Source organism: Macaca fascicularis, chromosome 2, assembly GCF_037993035.2.
Source record: "Macaca fascicularis isolate 582-1 chromosome 2, T2T-MFA8v1.1".
Lineage (NCBI taxonomy): Eukaryota > Metazoa > Chordata > Mammalia > Primates > Cercopithecidae > Macaca > Macaca fascicularis.
In genome coordinates, this window is record NC_088376.1 from 92,110,943 (window position 1) to 92,118,977 (window position 8,035).

Here is an 8,035-nt window from a genome sequence, read left to right on the forward strand (position 1 = left end):
TTGATTTTTGTACGAATAAAAGCTTTGTTATAGAAATCAGCATACTATTTTTTTTAATCTGGAAAGAAGATATTCTGGTGACTGAAAGTATGGTTGGGTATCAGATATAAATGTGCAAATGCCTTCTTTCTGTCCTGTCTGTCTCAGTACATTCACTTTATAGCTGCTGGCAATATCGAAGGTGCCTTTTTTGTTTGTATAAACTCTAATTTCTATCAAAGTGTCATGGATTTTTAAAATTAGTATTTCATTACAAATGTCTCAGCATTGGTTAACTAACTTTTTCCAGGACCATTATTGATCAAGCAAATACATTCAACAGCCAAGTGGGGAAAAGAAAAAGAAAAAAATACAGATATTCACCACAAATCTCATTGTTAACATAAACTCTCTGGTGTGGTTCAAGGCCTCCTGTACATAAAGACACTCTTATCAGGCAAGACAGTCTAAAGCCTCAGAGTTTATCTTCCATTAACCAGTTGAGGGGCAGTGTTTTATTTAAAATATGAAGGGTTGGAATACCACAAGCCTGCTGAGTTAAGCCCTTTGATGCCTCTATTTTTTCATAATATTTAACTGTCCAACCATATTTTATGATCCTTGGGTATCAGTGTAGAGCATGGCCAACATCTTCTCCTTTATTTTTAGTTATTATGCAATATATATTTGAGTTATTTGCATTATGATGTGTCTTCTATTCATTATACTTCGTATACTAAATATATTGTTCAGCTTTTGTTGTAGTTTTTCTCTGAAGAGTAACATAGGGAATATCAATTCTTGGTTAAATTCTCATCTGTGTTACAATGACATATTTTCAGAGATATTTCATCTAAGATTGTGTAGCCAGAGCTACAAAGTGACATTTTTCAAGAGAAAGTGGGGATATGAAATATGTACATGCCCATTTGCATTGTAAAACTAGAAAAAAATAAATTTGAAACCTCAGCTGTTTCTGAGGCCTGATGACTCCCCCATCTATTTTGAATAAATTAACTTATTAGGTTGAATGTTGCATATGTTTTACTTGTGTCAAGTGGAAATGTGTAAAAAAAAAACCACCCCCATTATAAGCAGCCAATTAATATTTTTAAAGTAAGAAGAAACCCAGAATGAGCAGTTTTATAGATATAAATATACAATACACCTTGACTATCAAACCAATGTCAAAGCTGAAGAGCGTCTACAGGGAGGAGAAGACTAGTGTCATGATGCAAGCATGGGACTGGGTATCAGGACTCCTGCTATGGCAGGGACGATGTTGTGTGTTCACATCTGTAGGAAGACCACACTTTCCCTGTTGTCCTGATAGTTAGGTTAAGAATTTTTTTTTTTTTTTTTTTTGAGATGGAGCCTCACTCTGTCACCCAGGCTGGAGTGCAATAGTACAGTCTCAGCTCACAGCAACCTCCACCTCCCAGGTTCAAGAGATTCTCACACCTCAGCCTCCCAAGTAGCTGGGGTTACAGGTGTGCGCCACCACGCCCACTAATTTTCATAGAGACAGGGTTTCATCATGTTGGCCAGGCTGATCTTGAACTCCTGACCTCAGGTGGTCCACTCACCTCAGCCTCCCAAAGTGCTGGGATTACAGGTGTGAGCCACTGTGACCAGCCAAGATAATTTGATTAATTCTCTCCAGTGGAATCTAATGCATCACTTCCATCTGAGGCATTTTAAAGCAGGTGGAGAATAAATACCATGTTCCATAGGGTAGGACTGCCTGACCCCTACTAGACTTTATAAAAGAAAGAAACAAACCTTTGTTGTATTAAAGCCACTAAGATGTCAGGCTGTTTGTTACTGCAGCCTGGCTTATCCTAGCCTGGCTATTGTACCTGGGTCATACCTACAACTCTCCTGTTAGCAGTATAACCAAAGGCACGATACTTTGGCTCTTTAGCTTTTAGTTTACTGAAATAAAAAATGCAGTTTAGACTAGCTTTCTGTATGTTTCCTCTTAACTATAAATGCTCATGCAATTGGTTAAAAGCAGGAGCCCTGTAGGTTCTTTTCCAGGATATATCGCTTATTGTCTGTGACGTTAACCTCAATTTTCGTTATCTATAAAGTGAAGATATTAATACCTGATACAGAGCATCATTTTTTAAATTACACACAAATTACACTTTTCCTGGCATATTAAGAGTTCTAAAAGTCAAAAATAATTATATCCATGATAATAAGTACGCTGTTAAAAGAAGTTCACAAATGAACCATAAATTTTGTTTTCTAAACATCCTTGACTCAACAATGGCATTGCTAATTGAAGTAAGTGCCTATTTATATCTCTCGTTCTTAAACTTTTTCCTAACAAAGAAAAGGTAAAAAAGTTGGCCCTTCCATTGTGGTCCTGCAGTCTTGTTTGTCACAACAAAACATAATAAAACACAGTTCACCACAGTTCATGAAACTCTCAGAGCATGAAGCAAAAAGCAAAGAGTGCTCTCTGAAGGTGTTCCATAGTGTCAGCACTGGCTCTGATATAGAAAGGAAAAAAAAGTACTATATTTCCCCAGAGTGCTACTCCCAACTGTGAGACAAAGTCATTTTGAATCTATATCTTTGAATCTATATCTAAAAGTGCCTGTTTTCGATCTGAAGAGGATGTTTATTGTATCTTTGAGGTGAACAGATACTTACATAAAATTGTGTATTAAAACTACTTTCAAAAACATTTGAATGATGAACAGATAGTGTGCAAGGTAATCTGGTCTACTGGGCATTGTTGCCAGCACCTCTCCACATTGCCTCTACATCACAGTAAGAAGTCAGAAAAGTCAGAACTGTGTTTCCCAGAATCCTGAACCATCTGAGTAAAATTCTGATGATGAGAAGCACTATGGCTTATTTGGAAGGTGAAATGGAAGAAGGCAGTAGTCTCTAGTGGCAGCACAAGCAGATGCAGGAAGCTAGCGGAAGCCTCTGGACAAACTTCTGAGATTCATTCACTATGAGATCCATTGGATGTACTTATTCATATCTATTTGTCAAACTGAAACTTGACTCATATAGGTAGTATTAGTAATATGGGGAGGTACCTAAGATTTTCCTGGTACTATTTACAACAGTAGATTAGGAATAAAAAATTAAAACCTATTAAAAGATCAGCAAATTTTTAAACCATTCTCTTAAAATCTATTTCAAACCGTACTCAAGAACTTTTATTTTATTACGGTTTAATTCTCTTTCAATGACATATAATGTTCTTTATCTTTCTTTCTGTTTAAGCCTAGTGTTATTTTTGCACTATTATAAAATCTCATAAAATGAAACTGGAAATAATGAATACCCACCAATAGGAAATTTAAATTATCTTTTACAATTGTATTTGACCTGTCTTTACAGACTCTTAAAGGTGCCTTAGTAGAGATGGCATATCATAGAGACTAATTTTTCAAGTCTTTTCCCAAGGTCCCTTAGATCTTCAAATTAAATCAAGAAACATGTATTGAGCACCTATACTACTTGTGTACTCTAGAAACTTAAAATTCATTTGGCAAGACAAATACAATCAAAGAAATGTAGAAAACAATAACATGGATTTAACTAATACTTTAAGGCAACAGTAGACAAAGTGTTGCAAAGTAATGGATGATTCATTGTTCACATTATTTACCAGAAGACTCAGAGAAGCTGTATAATCCTCCCATGAACACTTCCTCAGCCTTAATATCATCAGCTCTAAATATCTGATGGCCTATTTTTAAAAGTTCTGTTCAGTATTTTGGCACAGGATACCAAAGCCCATCATGCTGGAAGATGCAAAGCCAGGCAGGCTCATAGCATAATTGTCAGTTAATGACATAATCAATTTTTTCTTGCCTAGATTTCCTCCCTTTCTGCACCTTTTTCATTAAGGTGAACTGCAGGATCTCCAGTTCTTATTCAGTTGTTAATTACAGGCAAAGAAAGGACAAGAAGGAGACTTCAATTATAAACATAGAAGGAAATTAATTTGATTACTTTAGTTTGAGTGTCTTATAGTTCAAGAGAAACCATGACTGAGGAGCCATGATCATTCCAAAAATTATCTTCAGCTGGTGTGAGACGTTACTAGGAAAAGTCTCCAGGCTTGACAATGAGCTATATATCAATGATAAATCAAGTCAAGATTGTTCAAGACCCAAAAACCACCTACCTGTTAATATCCTCTCTTACAGTTAATCCCTCTTTTACCTTTCATACTTCTATTTTGGACTTTGGGTGGGTGAGCCTTGATTTTATGGGTAAAACTTCACCCATTTGTGGACTGCAGACACCACTCTCATTACATCATAGGCTGCGAGAAAGGGCAAAATTTAAAGAGAAGGAAAATAAAAAAGGCTACAAAACCTGCTCTGGTTACACAAACTAACTTGACCTCCATTTTTCCATATACTCAAGGCATTTTTTATCTATTATCTATCATATGTCTATCTCTTTTAAACCTTAATGATACAAAGTATGCTTAATCACTAATTGAGTAGAGGACAAGCATATACGTCCCTTGAGATCTCCCCAGTTCTGTATTCCTTCCACTTGCCAGTTCTTAAGTTCCAAAATTAATCCAAATTTCAGGAAGGAGGGAATTTGACTCAGTGCCAACCCTTTGGGGCTTGCTATCTGGGAAGTAAACAGTTAAAACAGAAGATGGTCAAGTCATTCTCTCCAATGTACAAGACACCTCCAGGGGTAAAAGAAAAAAAGCTGACCCTGTCAAACAGCCATGTAAATAAGCTAAGGATAATACCTCCCAGCAGACAAAATAATTGGTATTTCCTAGCAGCAGAGTCCTCATCTATAGCAGGTTATACCTGTTATAAGATTATTTAAGGTAAGCATACCTGGAATCTATGGATTTATAGACATGAAATCCTGGAAAATGTCATATAAAATGTTATAAATGAGTATAAAGTGGAGATGTTTCATGGCCCAAACAGCTGTTCTTCCATAAATTTATTAATTGCATAACTCATTAGAGATCTTATATATTAATCTGGGCCCTGAGCACATCCTGATGCAGCAAGAAAAGAACATAGTAAGGTTCACTGACTATTCCAGATTTCTCCTGCTTCACTATGTCTCATGATAATTTGTATCCCTGAAATCATGAATAAAGCTTGTTCCTAGGCAAAATCTCAGATTCATGTGGGTCTTTATAACCCAATTCTTTGTATTATGTCATCATCCAATCATACTTATCACTTCTTTAACTGTAGTCTTGGTTCATCCTTGAAGAAAATCTTCTACTTAATTCTCAGGATTTAGTCCCTTCTCTATATTCCAGTTCTGCTAACTAGCTCTTCTGTTTCCTGTTTACTGAAACTCTCTTAATGAACGGGTTGAGGATCTCAGGCTGTGTAGGACCAAGGCCTGCATTTTTCATGCCCATCTCTACCAGGGACCTGAGTCTTGTCTTGAGGCCTAGTACAATGACTGCTGACTTTTGTGACTGTGGAAAGATCTGACTGGCTTGAATTACAGGCTTCACTCTAAAAATAGCACCCATTCCTGGAGTTTGTAGGCTCTGCCCTCTCTTTTGTATCCCAAGTTTTAGCCACATTGAATCCCTTATACACTGCATTCTCCAGAGGACTTTGCTAGAACTGTGGTGCCATGTTCTGCTGTCTCCTCAACAGCTGTGGATGGCCTTCTTTCTACCTCACTGATAAGAGTAATTTCAGGTTTGTCCTTTCTTATTCTGCCTCTGCCATGCCCTAATATGGGACAGAGACTGTATCTAATCATTAATTAATCTCACCTGGTTCATAAAACACATAATAGATACTCAATAATTGTCTGTGCACAGACAGCAGATAAAGAATCATATAATGACTATAAATTACTTATACTCAGTGTGCATCAGGCACAGTGTAAGAACATTGTTGTACACAATTTTAAATCTTCAACAAATATATTGAAAATGCACCATCATTTTAGTGATGAAGAAAATGAGACTTACAAACATAGTTTTATTCAACTACATATTGAGAATTCAACAGAAATAAGCAATGATCTGATTTAGGGCATAAAGAAAGATGCTGCAGTGTTCCTGGAGTCTAGCAGCAACAGAGAAAAGAAAAGCATGTGACAGAAATCATGATGTATCAATTTTTTTCCTACTTCATCTAAATTCCTTTTGAAGAGTTTCTCACCATTGTTCAAACTGCTTTGTTTTCTCTTCACTTTTTTGTAAGACATAATGAAAAAAATTAATTCAATCATTGGCTACATGGTTTTCATTTGGAAGGTACAAATTAGATGTCACATAGCTCAAGACCCACCTTAAGAAAAATATTTACATTTATTTACACTGTACCACTGTCAGTAATGGGTTTTTGCACTTCTACACAGAACCTAATTCATAGGCTACTCAAGTGAGAAGTTTTATTTTTAAACTTAGCCACTGAAGAGAGAGCAAATTTGACAGAACCATCTTTAAAAATGAAAATGAAAATGTACTGATCATCAGTCAAACAAAAGCATGACCCTTTAAGCAGACAAATGTAGAAACACATCTGCCTAAATCCTTCTGGGGCCTTAAGCAATCTCAAAAGATTCCTTATGTCCCTAGACAACACATGTTTGCACCAGATTTTAATCCTCTGAATGATCTCTGTCTGTATTTCAGTGCCCAGGAAATGCACAGTAGATGCTTAATAAATGTTTCTTAAAAAATACTTTTCAACTAAATTTAAAACAATATCTTTTGCCTGCAGAAGAGGAAAGGAAAAGGGTGGAATAGTTAGAGCAGCAATAAAGGTAAGAAATGAACTCTTATAATTTTTCTTTTTTTCTAAGTTCCTGTATCAACTATTAGAAACAATTCATTTATTCAACAAAAATTTTAATATCTTCTTATGTGTTCAGAGGGCAAAAAGAGGGGACAAGGCAGACATTGATCTCTGCTCTTTAGCAACTACTGTGTACTGGGGGAAACAGCAAACTCTGATGAAGATTGAAAAGGAAAAATTCTTTTAATTGTGATGTTAGGGTGTTGATTTTAGATCTTTCCCACTTTCTGATGTGGGCTATATATTTAGGGCTATAAATTTCCCTCTAAACACTGCTTTAGCTGTGTCCCAGAGGTTCTGGTACATTGTGTCTTTGTTCTTACTGGTTTCAAATAACTTACTTATTTCTGCCTTAATTTCAAGGATTATATATCATTCTACTAAAAAGACACATGAACATGCATGTTTATTTCAGCATTATTTACAATAGCAAAGATTCAGAACCAACACAAATGCCCATCAATTATAGACTGGATAAAGAAAATGTGGCACATATACACCACAGAATACTATATAGCCATTAAAAAAAAATGAGTTTATGTCCTTTGCAAGGACATGGATGAAGCTAGAAACCATCATTCTCAACAAGCTAACACAGGAACAGAAAACCACCGCATGTTCTCGCTTATAAGTGGGAATTGAACAATGAGAACACACAGACACAGGAAGGGGAACATCACACACCAGGGCCTGCTAGAGGGTGGGGGGTAAGGGGAGGGATAGCATTAGGATAAATACCTAATGCATGGGGGGCTTAGAACCTACATGATGGGTTGATGGGTGCAGCAAACCACCAAGGCACATGTATACTTATACAACAAACCTGCATGTTCTGTACATGTATCCAAGAACTTAAAGCATAATAAAAAATAGAAAATAAAAAATTATAAAATTTTAAAAAAGAAAAGGAAGGCCGAGACGGGCGGATCACTAGGTCAGGAGATCGAGACCATCCTGGCGAACACGGTGAAACCCCGTCTCTACTAAAAAATACAAAAAACTAGCCGGGCGAGGCGGCGGGCGCCTGTAGTCCCAGCTACTCGGGAGGCTGAGGCAGGAGAATGGCGTAAACCCGGGGGGCGGAGCTTGCAGTGAGCTGAGATCCGGCCACTGCACTCCAGCCCGGGCGACAGAGCCAGACTCCGTCTCAAAAAAAAAAAAAAAAAAAAAAAAAAAAGAAAGAAAAGGAAAAGTTCTGTATGGAAAAGCAATGGATGCTATGAGACCATCTAACAGATGGACCTAACCTAACATGGAGA